The following is a 15,076-nucleotide window of genomic DNA, read 5'->3' as shown; positions in this document are numbered from 1 at the left end:
GAAATGAATGGCAATTAGTGAAATGAATGTGCTGACAGTATCCTATCCTTACTGTGCACTACATTATCAAGTACGGTAAACAAAAATTCCTTCCTGGTGAGTAATGAACCTCAGATGCCACTCCCCCACTGCCCCCTGCCTGTTCTAAAAATACCCACTTGTGACTTCACACGGGGGGGATCTAGTGGGATAACCTGATTCAGCATTCCCAAATGACATCAGGCTCAGTGGGCACACACAAAAGGCACAGACAAACGCCCCCTTTAAGCCCCCCGGGGAGATAACATCAGTGTCCCTGCAGAATAGGCGAGCGGTGCTGACGGGTTCTGGGGTCTTGCGCGGTCCATGGCTCGCATGCTACCGTGTAGCCCTGACACTCAACAACCCAGGCGCTGAGGTTGTTGCTGTGGTTCTAGCTGCTAGGCCATCAGGGCGGCTCGAAACAGATAATGGCCCCTACAGTTAAAAATAAATGCCACCGCTGCTAAAGCTCACAGTGTTACCAGAGCAGCCCACACACAGGTGGGGAATGTCTACAGTGATAGCTAATCTGTGTAAAACGAGGCTATTCTGCAGTTGTTTATGAAGCACGCCCTTCATGACGACAAGCATCTGATTCACAGCTGTGACCTACGTGGTGGTGCAATGCATGAGTCTGCTCATCACCCACAGGGCAGTGAAGGTTCCGGTCCTGCAGGGGTTACAGACATTGACTGGCACGTCGCACAGTCCCTAGGCCCTAGGTGCTGGTGCCACCCGCTCTCCAGGCCTGGAGCGTGGGGCTGGGGCTGAAGCAGTCTCACGCTGCGTGCCGGGCCACGTGCACGCAACTGCAACTGCGACGCAGAGGCAGAGGCAGAGCAGTGAAATGGGCCACGGGACTCCACCCGCTTTACCCTCTGTGAGTAACTGCACGGAGGAGATGAGAAGCTTCCCGGAGGAGATGAGAAGTGGCAGAGTGGGTGGGTGGGGGGGGGGGGGGATTTCTGGAGGCCGTGTTTGGCAATCCGTGTGGGCTGGTTTTGAGGGATGTGACGCAGTATTTTTCCAGGTGAGGAACCCAAATGCAGTCAGAGAGGAAGATGCCCTGGGGGGGTGGGGGGTGGGGGGTGGGGGGGGCGAATAAGTAGACTTGGATCAAATGCGGAAGTAGCTATACGAATAGCGGAATTGGAAATTTAATCCTTAGATACGCTCGACTTTCAGATACGATGCTGGGAAAAAAAAACAACTAACTAATTAGTCAACTTCATTTAAAATACTTTTTATCAGATAAAATTTCAAACATATTCATTACATCACTGCATGTTTCACAGCTGGTTTCACAACTCACAACTACATTCAAAATAAGATTTTCCCACATGTAACTGCCATACTGCCATGTGTCTGACATTACTCCACATAATGGTTTAATGTATCTAAATGTATTTTGAAAGGCAAAGTATTTGATTTCAGGTGCATATTTTTAAACACTGTGTACACACACACACACAAATATATATTTATTTGTGTGTCTGAAACAATGCACTCTCTGAGCCAGATTTCAAACCCACACAACTCCAGCACCCAAACCAATCCACCACACAGCTTCCAAGTACTGAGAAACAGGCAGAGGGTTTGACAAACAGCAGAACACACTTCCTTTCTCTAACAGACTCTGCACTTCAAAACACACTGACACCACTCCCAGACCCCAAATTCTGATTAGATCTCTCTCTAGAGATCGGTACACTGTCTTCCTACAGAAACAGACACACGCGCGCGCGCGCACACGCATACGCACGCACACGCACACGCATACAAACACAACTAGGCTCCCATGGGCATGGGGAGGATATTATTAGAAACGTTAATGCTCCGTGGAAAACTTTGATCTTTTTTTATTTGTCAATTTCAGAGAGACAGACATGGGGAGAATGCGACGCTGAGCTGTAAAACATAATGCAGGATATGAGATCTACTTTACTCATTCCCCTGGGCACCGTGACAAGTCAGTGACAGCTCTAAAGATTGGGCACGGAAAGTAAATGGCCAAATCCTCAGCATTATGTCATTAGAGGAATGACATCTGCTCTACGGCGGAATTATAGAGCTATAACTGGTGTGTTTTTTTTTTTACCCCCTAATTCTAGGCGCGCATCAGACAAAGATCATTTCTGAATCACTTGGTTAATGTTTAAAAATACTGCAGCAGGACTTATCAGCCAGCTCTCGGGCTGGCACAAAAGCTTCGGGATGTGTACACAGATCTCTTTTATGCCCCGTGCACGCTTTTTGATCCTCAAGACAACGCAAACAAATGGCGGTGGGCAGGAGGCTTCGCCAGCTGCCCGCGGTGGGCCCCGAGGGGGAGCGTGTCTGCGGCGCTGGGCAGAGCGGGAGAGGCTGCCAGCCTCCTCCGGCCTCCTCCTCCTCCACACGCCTGCAGTGAGGCAGAGACGCCGTGCCTCCGCGCTCGCCCCGGCTGTTTACTCACACCACACCCCCCACAGCCTCACCCCCCCCACCTGCGTCCCAGCGCGCGCTTTCGTCCCCGCCGCGGATTCAAACCGTGCCCCGGTGACTCACTCCGCAGGCAGCTCCTGGAAGGTGTCCCGGCGGCTGGCTCTGACGCGTGTCACTTCCGCCCTCCGCCCCACCCTGGAATGGCTGCCTGTGCCTCGGAGGTTGTTTGCGCGCCCAGTGGTTACATAAACATACCCTGCGCCGAGCGTGTCTCCTCCTTTTCTCTTCCTCATGTCGACAGTCAGAGAGGTGGAGGCCCGTGTGCGTTCACCTCGGACAGATAACTACAGCCCCACCGCGGTGTGCAAGGCTACTGAGCTTACAATTCAAAGAGCACTTAAAACAAAGGGTGTGTTTGTTTCATTGTATGTTATCGCACAGCAGCATTGGGGCTGCACTCGACTTGAATCCGTGGGTTTTGGAAATGCGCTCTGGACAGATGTGGCAATTACCCTTAGCTGGACTGAGAGACACTGGCAACGGATCTCAGCGCAGCAAGATAAATGCTAACCTCCTGACCCAATTTAAAAAAGCCTGCAGATTAAGGGCTTTTCCCAGAAACAGGCTATCGCTTGCACACATTAACGGTCAGAAGTGTCAAACACTGACAGGCGACACCCCTAACTGTAAGTCACCTTGGCCGAGGATGGACACGGCATAAATTAACAGATACAGCTGAAAGCAGGCAGTCAGTGATCCTGCCAATCGGTGCAACCTTGCCGCTGAGACTTTAATGAGAAAAGCAAACACCTTGCTAATCCCCTCTGATGCACAGAGATTGGAGCAGGATATTGGGCTTACTGTTCATTTCCGCAGAGGGCCTGTGTACATACGGATGCTGAAGCGCCGCAGTTCATTACCTGACATGACAGCTGGTGCGCTGGGAGCCAATGGCAGGCAGTTGACGGGAAACGGGAACCAATGGCAGCTATCTGGACCAGCAGCGATAAAGCCTTTCGGCCGGCCACACACAAGTAGGCACAAACAAAGGGCATTAAGAACAATGCGGTGCGTGAGAGACGGGACCGGCGGGGATGCGGGCTCGGAGGGAGAGCTCAGGGTGCTGTTCGGAGGGGCCTGGGAGTGACAGCATGTGAGTCAGAGCGAGCGCGGATGCGCCAGGATGTGAGAGGTTCGGATGTGTCACGCCCGAATATGTCAGGCTCTGTGTCACGCCTGGATGCGTCGGGCTCATTCTCACACCACGCGGTCACTGAAGCAGTGCGGCGCGGATCAGCACAAGGACAAACATGCAAGCGCACGGGCGCACATGCGCGCAGATTCACACACGGACACTGAATTTCAAACAGGATATTAAAGATCCTTCCTCCCGCACTGAGCCCTCTCATCTATTGGCCTGAGTCCTGTGCTGTTCTGCTCCTGTGAACGGCGCAACTGAAACTGCACAGCCCGTGGGGACTTCTCCTTTACTGAGCTCAGTGGAGTCTTCACACCTCCCTCAGCAAATCGGAAAAAGGGAAGGGAGGAAGGAGGGTGGAGTCACGGGAAGGGCTGTGTGAAATAACAGACAGCTCCAGACTCTACGTGAAAAATCCAATGAATTGCAAATATGACCCGTCTCAAGAAGCACTGTGTGTGTTTGAATAAAAAAAACACAGCTATGCTTCATGCAAAAACAGAAATCAGGTGAGGGTTCAAACAAGCTGAGCTAGATTTCATAGGCGGTGGAGGGGCTGAGTGCTAGAGTTTAGGGATTGGGTGCTGGAGTTTAGGGGCTGGGTGCTGGACTTTAGGGGCTGGGTGCTGGTTTTTAGGGGCTGGGCACTACAGTGGAAGAGCAGTAGAGGGACTGGGCTCTGGGGAGCAGCACAAGGGTGAGGTGAGCCGAGCGCGCCGGGCCGAAGGAACAATGTGTCACTGTGTGGGCAGGCCGGTCAGCAGCCAGCCCACAATGGAGCTCTGTCCTGCAGCGGCTCTGCACACACTGTCACAGAAGGGGCAGTCCTGCGCCTGCACAACGCTGGCCTTGTCCCCGGGCTCCGCCGCTGTGTCAACAGCGCGGCCGCAAACGCAACATGCCATTAAATATCAGCAAATACTCAGGTCTGCCACAACAACAACCAGGCACAACCTTTTTATGTCATTCAGTGGCTTAACATAATGCATATGAATCCGTACAAATTGTTTTTTTGCATTACTTATGTTATAGATTCATACGTTTCTTTTCCAGGCTAATAGCTTAGAAGAGCAGCCAGGGCCCAGAAATTTCCAGTCAGGTGAGGTGCCTGACAGGAGTTCTGCAAGGCCCCAGTTGGTCATTACACAGTTCAACATAAGAATACACGTTCCTAGCACACATCCTGAGCAACACTGACTTGTGTCACACAGCTCTACTTTACAGACCTTAGCAGACATTTTTCACAGAACAGCCTTACTCCATCGTACTACAGTAGTTCCACCAGGTACTAAATCTCAAAGTTGGTCCAACTCCTTGGCACTTGTTTCCCGGCCCTGGGAGACAACACAGCTTCCCAGACGGTGACACTGCGGTTGCCAGGGGAAACAGGGCCACAGAGCTGGAGACTCATTATGAGGCTTGGAAAGCTTTTTGCTGTATGTACAACTACTGGCTGATGCCAAGCATAGTCTAAGATTTTGGCTCCAGTTAGGCTCTTTTTTTAATTACCCCTCTGTGCTTGCTACAAGTTTAACATGATTCCTGGCGACACTGTGCATGTGTGCTGAAACTGTACCTTTCCCTAACACCTTAGATCACGTGGTGCATCAGATCCAATAAATGATGACAGTTACTCTTTCAAGAACCTCATGATCTGTGAGTAGATAGTGAGTTTGAGTATAGAGCTTGAGTGTTGAAATGTTTGCTAATTGCTGTTCAAGTGCTGAGTTTCATGAACAGTGAAAGACTGCCATTAGCCAATGAGAAATGACACAACAACACTGGATGATTGACAAAAAACAGTATTTTCTGCAAGCAGTTCCTGTTTCCTGTAAAACTGCTCTGAGAGTTCTGTGGAATTAGAAAGATAAAATGCAAAATAAGCAAGTACCAAGCTGTCAGAGGACATACACAGAATTCATTAAGCTATGGAAAGAGCAAGAGTTAAGGTTTATCTAATCTGTCTGCAGCTACCACTACAAACAAAAAAGCATAAGTATAAAAACTGTAGGGTGGCTTGACAAATACAGCTGGTGACTGTGTGCCCTGGAGTTATGGTAAATGTACTTTATAAGGTTTTAGGGCAACATCGGTGACAAGTGGACAGCACCGCACGTATGGCTTTGAAACAGACTGCTGCTGTGCTGAGTCCAGAGGTGGTGAAACATGTTTGTTTGCCCATTTCATACCACTTCCACTAATAATGATAAACTTTATTTCTACAGTACCCATGCAATCCAACCCAAAGTGCCGAAGGTACTATAGAACTTTTTTAATGTGTCAGCGATGACTCTTCTGCTTTGGCAGGCTCCCTCTAGCCATTTTCACGCGAAGTCTGAGTACAAAGCCTAAAAAGCGCGACGCCTTGTACAATGAATTTCAGAAAGGCCAGAAATCAAAAGGGAAGTGAATTCATCGTGGTCAACGTCAGAGGATTGTGTCAGTACAAAGACACTGTAATGTCTGTAGGGTTTCTTATGCTATGGGGTTCACCTCATTCACTGAAAGCAAGAAAACCAGGTTTGAACCTATGACTGATGATTTAAAATCATCACAAATGTCAATGTTGATCCAAACACAATGAAATGCAGTGGTTAGTACATGGGACATTAATATTTGCGAGCTGAAGAAACGCATACTATTCCATGTGGATGTCTGCACTGTAATACAACGACATTTCTCCAAAATCTTTTCACTCTCTTTCCAGTTGATTCATGCACAGATCCCTATGTCAGGGAACAGAACGTTGCCAACACCACTGATCTGTAAACCCTACACAGAGTCATTTAAGTCATTAGTCAAATGGCCTTGCTTCCATAGTAGTACGAAGGCCACGATTAGCTCCATCAGGAAAAACCACATGCAAAGATGGGGAGATGTTATCGGTTTCTACGAAGAAGGACATGGTGTAACAAAAACAAATGCATCTTTTCAGAAAAAAAAATTCCTCTTTAGTTTCCAAGAACATGTGACAGATGGGCCCAGGTGGCAGTTTGGTGACTGTCACATGGCCACATGATGCAGTGTGTATCAACCTGTCACAGAGAGGAAACACCTCACGCTGCACTTCCTGTGAAGAATAACTTTGTGAGAATGTTATACGCATGATCACTCTCAACGTTACACAGGCAGATAGTAGATTGTTTATTACCAGAAAGGCACTTTGGCCAGCCTAAAGAGGAAGCTTTTAATACTCAGAGGGAAGGTAATTATAATATTGGATTAGAGGAAGCTGAGCCGAGGTAAAAACTTCCCCTGTTTAACATGGTCAGTTGAACAATGTTAAGGACCGAACGTGAAGGTGAAAAGAGAGCAACGGCTAATGCCCTTCAGTAGCTCACACTAAAAGACTAGTCATATTAGGACTAACAGTACGGGCCAGACATGTTCTCTCTCTGGATCACCTGACAAGTGAGTCTGTACTCGGTGCTGAGACTCACAGTGCGTGGCCAACGCAACACACATCATTACGCTGCCGGCTGTTTGGTTCACAGGTTGAGCTGCCACTCAACTCCACAGGTGGTACAAGTCCACAGGTCTAACACTGACCTCTCTGACTGAATCGATGGACATTTTAAAGAAGCTTGAGTGTTTTCTGAGTTCGGTACTGTGTGGGTAAGACCCAAGAGCCTTGGAGGGAAAAAAATCATCTGAGACTAAAACCAAAGCCTACTATGTTCCAGACCCCCACTGCACCCCTGAATGTGAAGACGTGAATGATCTTTCAGAGACATTTATATAATGACAGCTGCATCACATCACAGGGGAATGGTGACCAAAACCAGCGCTTGATAATAACCAGATGTGGCCGAGGTGAAGGTTTCTGCTCACTTAACCTGCCTAGTGGAGAGGGAGAGAAAGACGTAGAGGGCTTCTGACCAAAGGGAGCAAAAGGGACTGAGAACAGGACAGTGCTGCTCCCAGCTGGCTTCCCTTCACGATAACGCTGGGTTGTCTAAGGATAAGGCACTTTCACACCAGCACGGCAACATCGCCCGGGTCCCATGACTACAACTAACTGCAAAATTCCAATCAATCCACTGGGCAGAGCACAATGACTCACACTGCAGCTAGAATTGCTGAGAAGACTGATTACCCTTCTTCCAAAACATCTTACTACTCTGCTACTACTGCGTATCGCTATCTGTGCCATTCACAAAATTACCGAGAGGTTAAAAATAAGTTGTTCAACACCTCTCTGATTCTGTAGTGATTCAGAGGCTCCAGTCAAACCCAGCCTACAGAGCCGCTGAGCTTTACTCGGCAGGGAGGGGCATGTACTATCAAACCCATCATCACTAAACATTATTTCAGATATGACGTTCTCAGGCTGAAATTCCAAACTCAGTCAAGGCTTGACAGCTCACCACTCTACCATGACAGACTTACAGAACAGCACCCTATATATCTGCATGACAGAGCTATGTAGAACAGGACCCTACGGATACGCACTGTAAGAAGAGCATGCTGCAGATCTGCACATTCAGAACAGCACCCTTCTGATCTATACTGTGGGAGTCATGCAGTACAACACCAAGCCCCTAGACGTCTGGAGGAAGTGTGGAGTTGTGGTTAAAACTGGCAACCCAAAGGTCAAAAGTTTGATTCCCAGGTGGGGCACTGCTGTTGTACTGTAAACAGACACTAAACCTGAATTGCTTCAGTAAAAATATCCAGCTGTATAAATGGAAACATGTAAGTTGTTAGATACGCATGTTGCACTGGGTAAGAGCGTCTGCAAAGCAAAGGCTTAATAATAAAACTAGAGCTCTCACAAACACCAGAGCACTTTAACAACACTGACCAAGATAATGAAGCCATTCAGCCCAGCAGTCACTGTGAAAGCTTCGGGGCTTAGAAACGGGACGGATATGAAACGGTTCAAAGAAATCGAATGAAAACGGACGCTGTTAGTGCATCTAAAAAGGTCACGGAGAGCTTGTGATCGGGGGCTTTTCTGAAAACAAATACGAGAATGCGAGTGACGAGCGCGATGCTTTTTCTGTCTCGCGGAGGATTCTATATTTTGACAGCTCAGGAAGGGAGGCAGACGCCCACGGAGACTGACGTCTGCGGCTCCCGATGATGGCGTGTCATGTGAGAGCCTGGCCTGGAACACTGCGTCACATCGCTCACACAACTTACTGACATGGGGCAACGAGAGAGCCGAGTCTCCACGGTGCTTCAGCACCACTCAAACTTTCACACAGACACACACAGACACAGACAATCAGGCACAGACACAGACAGACACACACACAAACACTGACACAGACAGACACAGACAGACACAGACACAGACAGGCACACACAGACACAGACACAGACAGACACAGACAGACAGGCACACACAGACACACACACAGACACAGACAGGCACACACACAAACACTGACACAGACAGACACAGACAGACAGGCACACACACAAACACTGACACAGACAGACACAGACAGACAGGCACACACACACACACACACAGACACAGACAGGCACACACACAAACACTGACACAGACAGACACAGACACAGTCAGGCACAGACACAAACACAGACACAGACAGACAGGCACACACACACACACACAGACACAGACAGGCACACACACAAACACTGACACAGACAGACACAGACCAGACAGACAGGCTCACAGACAGGTGCAGAAACACACAGAAACACACAGAAACACTTAAGCTTCCATATAGGGCAAATGACACCCTTGACTTCACATATTACAACTTGCTGCCTGCAGACTTTCCAGCTGCTGGAATAGGAAGACTAGAGCTACCCATCCCAACACATATTACTCTTGCGCACACGCACACAGATGCTTGCACACGCACATGCCTCATTCACGCAAGAGAGCCTTCTCACACACATGCACATTCAGTCTGCTCCTGCAGTCTCCACGGCATGCAGCCACACGCAAACGCACAGTTCTGACACACTGCATTCCTTGTCACAGCATTCCCAGAATCCCCTCCGGGCACCGGCGCAGTCCTCCTCTCTGTAAGGGCTGCTACTGTGTTACAAGGCCGCAACTACGACACCCTGCCACGGCCGTGTCGGACTGCGTCACGCCGTCTGAAACGCATCACGTTGTGTTACGTGGCTGTTAATACATCACCCTCCCTGGGCTGTGTCACACTGCGCAGCACAGACACACACTAGAGACTGGAACAAGGGACCTACAGGGGAATGGAAACACACACACACACACACACACACACACACACACACACACAGACACACACACACACACACACACACAGAATGTGTGATTAGATGACAGTTTTCCCCTTGAGTTATAAGAGCAGAGGGAGCCTTAGCATCAGGGACACTGCGCTCCTGAATGTGATGCCAGGTTGGCACACGTCTGTCATTCAGTGCCCTCAATAACTTCTTGTGGCATTCCAATAAACACCCTGAGAATGACAGAGGACACCCCTGTGCAGTATGGTGCATTAATGAAAGCAAACAGTGTTTAATGCATGTCTGCGAGTGGGGACTATGAGAGGATATCCTCAGATTGTGTATGAAAAGAGTATATGACACAGTATTTCATATTCCTGCTGTGGTTCATGGGAATGTGAGAGGACTATTGTGTCCTGGACAAAAGGCAATGCCCACAGGTGTACGTCGGCTGGTGACATTTAGCAGTGTCCTATTATTAGGGCTGGAACCGTAGGGAAGCTGTGGGAGAGAAAGCCAGATCAAAGCTTCGTCAAAACTCAAAGGTGCCCGCTAAGACGCAGGCTCTGGGGGTTTGCCCTGCTGGTGGCGCTGGCACCGGTCTGTGTGAGCAGTGACAGCAGCAGCTCTGACTGACAGAAGCTCTGTCTGAAGCTAAGCGGCAGCAGTCTGCAGCCCTCCTGCTCTTAACTCCTCAGCTCTCAGCTCCTACACAGCAGTGGTGTTGCGGTAATTGGGGGGGGGGGCAGGAGTGAGATTACTCTGGATCACTGATAGCACTGGGAGAAAGAGGACACACCGGAAAACAATGGCCAAGAAACACTGAACCCAGAGAAACGCTAAGTAACACTACGCACTCCGAGAAACACTGAACCCAGCGAAACGCTGAGTAAAACTACGCACTCCGAGAAACACTGAGTAAAACTACGCACTCCGAGAAACACTGAACCCAGAGAAACACTGAGTAAAACTACGCACTCCGAGAAACACTGAACCCAGAGAAACGCTGAGTAACACTACGCACTCAGAGAAACACTGAACCCAGAGAAACACTGAGTAAAACTACGCACTCCAGGAAACGCTGAGCACAGAGAAACGCTGAGTAACACTACGCACTCCGAGAAACACTGAACCCAGAGAAACACTGAGTAAAACTACGCACTCCGAGAAACACTGAACCCAGAGAAACACTGAGTAAAACTACGCACTCCAGGAAACGCTGAGCACAGTGGCAAACCATGAACAACCGGGAAAAACTGATCATGCGGACAAACCCCAAGAAACACTGAGCACACCGTTAAAAGCCAAGTTTCCAAGGAAACACAGAACAGAAGAAACACTTAGGACATTCAGAACATTTTGGTCTTTCAGGACCACCGTTACACAGCTGTCGATCGGTAATTAGCACAGCTCTACATAACACATATTACCTTTCAGCCAACCCGCCTCACTAATGACTGATTAGCTGGGAATCGCAGCGGGCCACTCAAGAGCTCACAGTGCAGACTACCTGAGAGCCACACGCCTGCAATTCAGCAACCACACACCACACACAACTCTGTACTTAAGGAACCCTTACTGTACACATACACACACACACTCTCTCATATTTCACACTGCTTTTATAGGAAGACTGCTCACTTCCACTTCACACAACACCATCTCACAAAACCAAATATTAACTGTTAGAGGTAGAACTCATTTCACTTCCGCCCCCCCCAAAAAAAAAAAAATTCCCAGTGACCCTTCCCTATGAATTCCCCACATTCCCTTCCCCGTTCCTTTACAAATAGCTCAACTCATTCCAAACAGACGGCAGCTTTCAAGCAGCAGCAAATGTAACCTAAAAGCCCTCGCATGCAAGAGACCACTTTCATAATGACAATAACAACCAAGTTGTCACATCTCTGAAGAGTGGTATTTCGTAGAGGGAAGTTTACTGTCTAGTCTCGCTTCAGTCAGCCTGCAGCAGAATGTGTGTCCCTCCGTATCTGCGATGGATATGCATATACGCACACCTCCACCACCCTCAAGGCTAAAAACGCCTGTGCGTGCAAACGGCCTTACCTGGTGTCACCTTGAGTTGCTTATTTCCTGTGACCCTCCTCCATGCTTGGGACATCAAGGGTGGTGGGTGGGCATGTCATCTGAAACGAGGAAAGGGAGAGTCAGGTGCATGTGTGTGAGTGAGAGAGAAAGAGAGGGAGGGAGAGAGGAGTGGAGGGGAGGGAGGGAGCAGGAGGAAGAGGTTAGGAGACAAGCTGAGCAGCATCATAATCTCCGCATGCGCTCAGCGGAGCCGGTGCGGGCTGAGGGGGAGGAAATGGAGCCCCTGGAGCTCTGGGGTATGGCTGAAGCAGCACGGGGCGAGCCCCCTGTCTGTCAGGCTGGAGCCAGGCTGCTCAGCGCAGTCCTGTAACAGGACCCCATCAGCATTCAGCACACACACATGCACGGACACACAGGCGACATGCTGAGGGCGTTCACCTGCAACACGCGCTGTGCGCATCTCTACCCAAATACTGCGCAAACCCACACACACACACACACACACACACACACACACACACAGAGTACGGATCTCTTCTCAAATACCACGTACAGACATACACACTCAATCATAATCATCAAGGTCAAAGTAAATCTGATATTTACATATGCAGCAAAAGTCAGAAGCTGTTTATCATGAGCGATGCAGGATGGAGGCAGTGGCTTGGGGAACCAGCAGCCCCTTGTCCCAGGTGCAGAGACACTCCTCTCTGCTCTGTGTACACACCAAACCATGGGCGGGTGGGACCAACACAAGCCAGGGGCGGAATGGAGAACGGCGAGCACGCCAAACCACCGCCACCGCCATCGCCATCACCATCTTCGCTCAGGCTAGCAGCACGCTCAAACAGCCCTCTCAATTATTCACAGCCCCATTAACAGCCACTGATAAGTGCTGGTTAATGTTTCAAAGGCAAACAGAGAGCAGGTCGTCTGCAAGCGCACAGATCAGGACGGTGTGGAGACGGCTCAGATCCCTCCCTCCGCTCCTTCGGGCTCGGTGCCTGCCGTTTCAAACGGAGCGGGGCCCGTGTGAGGCAGCAATGTCACGCTCAGAGAGTGCACCTGACTGTGCCGTCTTAGAGGAACGTGCGGTGTGTGCGCGTGTGAAGACTGCGTGCATTTCGGTCCAGTGAGCTTCATTCGAGTTTAACAGCATGGATATTTCTGTGTATGTGTGTGTGTGAATGCGTCTGAGTGTGTGTCTTATGCACCGTGCAATCTCGCAGTCTAAATGAGCTGTGCTTAGTGACAGTGTGTTCTCTCCCCCCCCCCCTCTCTGTGTGCTGTGTCATTCAGAACTTTGTCTTTCAGTGTGCACTTTGTTAGTGTCCTGTGTGCCTCAGAGAGCTGTGTCTTTCAGAACACACTCGGTCTCATTACATTACATTACTGTCACTGAGCAGACACTCTTATCCAGAGTAACTTACACAGGTTACAGTTTCGTCTATTTATACAGCCTGACGGTCTCAGAAGCTACTGTAAACTTCTGTGAAGCAGCACAATAGTCTCTTACAGCAGCCAGTAATGTGGGGACTTCCACAGGTGCACTTCCTCTCCTGTACCATTCATTTACAACTGAACAAACATCCACCGCTCAACACTGCACAGACACGGCCCTCCATCACAACTGACCCCTCTGTTCAGACCCAGCTGATGATTTTTATAGCTAACCTATTTCTCTATACAGCGCCGTTTTGGGAAGTATATAGAGAACTGGTTCATTGCATTACAATAGCGGAGGATCGACCCGTTTTACATTTCCTTCTCGTAAACACGCGCGCGTGTGTGTGTGCGGCTCGGCTGGCGGCGGATGAACCGGCTGCCAATGGAGAAACGGTCAAAAGTGCAGTCATATAACATGCTTAATGTACATTAACGGTGTGCACTAGAGGCAATTTTCTAAACGAGAGGAGGAACTGCGGAGATGAAATATATCGTAGCCCAATCATCTTCAAAGGGTGACTTCAGAGCTTCGGAGATGTAAATGTCATGGTGCGATCTCCCACCGCAGAGATGGATAAATGGAGATGTAAACACAGCTTGCAAGCGCTCCGCTGCAGAGGAAGGGGTGACTAGGCCCCTTATTTCCGCCGGGACTTTTCCCACCGGCAAGATGCGCTATCTTGTTTACAAGGGTGTGACCTCGCATGGCGAGGAAAACAGCCAGCAAACCGACTAGGGGCAAGGGGAGGGAAGCAATTCAGTGCATCCTGCTGCGCGTTTATTGTGCTGTGTAAAATGTCTTTACGGTGTGAAAATATTGCAATGATTCAAATCATTCTTGGAGCGCCGTCCTGCGACGTTAACTTCTTGCTCCTGAAACTGCTACGGGCTTCTCATACTCAACGTGGAAACATGCTTACCATTCAGGTCTGCTGACAGCACTCTGAGAATGTCTATGCGTGTGTGTGTGTGTGTGTGTGTGTGTGTGTGTCTGTGGTCATGCGAATACACCCCACGGTAAACTGACTTTGGTTCCACACCATCCTGGCAGCCACAGTCATGCATCAATAAACATTCCTCTTGTGGCTTTTTTTTCCCTTCAGAAGTAGTCAGAACAGAGCTGCTGCTAACTCAATTTACAGGAATTCAATTTGAATAGAGAGAGCAAAACAATTTCCTTGTATGCTTCAAGCACACGTCTGTACCCCTGAACACAAGTCGAACCCCACCTACGGCGGAGGCCAGCAATTGAGACGTAGAGTTTTGCAGCAGACTTTCCCAGCTTGCCATACCACACACAGTCAACATCATGAACCAAACAAATACGGCTGCTTTCACAGAAACACAGCAAGTCTCCCGGTGTAATTTTCCTATGTACATATACATTAAACTGAAACCAGAAATGAAGCCCAGATAAGTGTTTCACTGGAAGTGCTCTGCACATTCCCACTGCCATGTCCCTGACGCTGTCCCGCCCTGGATACCTAATAACACACAGTTCAGTTGTTCACGTCAGCTCTGGACTTCCCCAGAAACGAACATGGAAATGAGGTGTCCGGAGGTGCTTCGAAGCGCTGACAGCTTCCACGGGCAGCCTGAGCTTCAGCTCAGGATAAGAGATCGTGTCCGCAAAGTTTCCCCACATTAAACATTAACTCGCGCAGAGGCCTTCGGCTGCAGGGTTTTGATCCCAGCGCAGAACGGGAGCCGGGCAGCTGGGGCAGCAGCGTACCGGTGCGTGGGACG

At 49.4% G+C, this 15,076-nt stretch overlaps 1 protein-coding gene across 1 annotated transcript in view; it reads right to left on the bottom strand.

The window, feature by feature from the left end:
• pik3cb (phosphatidylinositol-4,5-bisphosphate 3-kinase, catalytic subunit beta) overlaps positions 1–15,076 on the bottom strand; it is a 61,538-nt gene that overhangs the window by 32,574 nt on the left and 13,888 nt on the right. The window contains exon 2 of the mRNA XM_036536572.1: positions 11,903–11,982. The gene's annotated coding sequence lies outside the window, so the exon portion shown is untranslated. The remainder of the gene's footprint in view (positions 1–11,902; positions 11,983–15,076) is intronic.

This window comes from Megalops cyprinoides, chromosome 9, assembly GCF_013368585.1.
Source record: "Megalops cyprinoides isolate fMegCyp1 chromosome 9, fMegCyp1.pri, whole genome shotgun sequence".
Lineage (NCBI taxonomy): Eukaryota > Metazoa > Chordata > Actinopteri > Elopiformes > Megalopidae > Megalops > Megalops cyprinoides.
The sequence above is the reverse complement of the archived record's forward strand: the minus strand, read 5'-3'. Positions and strand labels throughout refer to the sequence as shown.